This window comes from Cynara cardunculus (genome assembly GCF_001531365.2).
Source record: "Cynara cardunculus var. scolymus isolate 2C chromosome LG 9, CcrdV1, whole genome shotgun sequence".
In the NCBI taxonomy this organism is placed as follows: Eukaryota; Viridiplantae; Streptophyta; class Magnoliopsida; order Asterales; family Asteraceae; genus Cynara; species Cynara cardunculus.
The window spans coordinates 13,826,984-13,828,005 of NC_037536.1; positions in this window are offsets into that span (position 1 = coordinate 13,826,984).

Consider the following 1,022-nt stretch of genomic DNA (forward strand, 5'->3'; position numbering starts at 1 on the left):
GTGACTATTGGAGGACCAGTTTTCTTTATTGGGTTGTGCTCCTGAAATTACGATCGTGGACGATTCTGATTGGTAGGAACTGGCCACGTGGAGGTAGATAAATGTTGCTTGAAAGGAAGGAAAACGGATGATCAGGTGAGAGACTGCCACGCGTCCAGGGAGATTATATTAAAAGTTGGTTATTTGAAAATATCTTTGAGGGGCTAACGTGGCGGACTAGGAGGGTATGATGGCCACGTCTGAGGAAAATATTTGATGATGGTGGACACGTGACAGGATATGGTGGCGGCACGTGGAGTAAGTGACTTGTTTAGGGAAAAAAAAGGGAAGAAAGTGGAATAATTTTTAATGGATAGTTTTGGTTGTTTGAAGTTTCCCCAAAAAGGGTTAGTTGGTTGTTTGGATATTGAGATATTTTCACTTTTTGAGTGTTTTCTAGATTGTTTGTAATTTTTTTTATTAAATTAGAAAGATATTTGTGCAATGCAGTGAGATATATTTCGATTTTAATATTTTGTTTTATTTATTTCTTTGTCTTAGTTGATGTTATAATACAGTTTTATGTGGTTAGAGAAAGCGATAATGTTTTTATTTTTAAATAAAATATAAATATGAAGATATCATAAAAAATTGAAACAAAAATATTGGTATTAGTATCAAACTAATTATTTAAATTTTTTTTTTTTTTGTATATTTCTTTAATTCATTTTTCTTTTTTTTTAGTTTTATATTATAATTTTATCTTAATTGTATTTTAGATTTTTTATATTTAAAATGAGATGTTTATCCTCTATTTGATTATATTTATCTGCAGTTAGTTACAATAATTCAAAGATGAAGTTTTAATAAGTTGTACTTACGCAATCTTGAATTTTAAGTAATATACATCAATAAGCAGAACTTAATGCATAAAAATGGTTTTTAAGAGTTTTTGTCAAATGTTTTATAATATAACTAGAAGCGTACTCGCGCAATGCAGCGAGATACATCATGTTTTTAATATTTCATTTTATTATTTATCT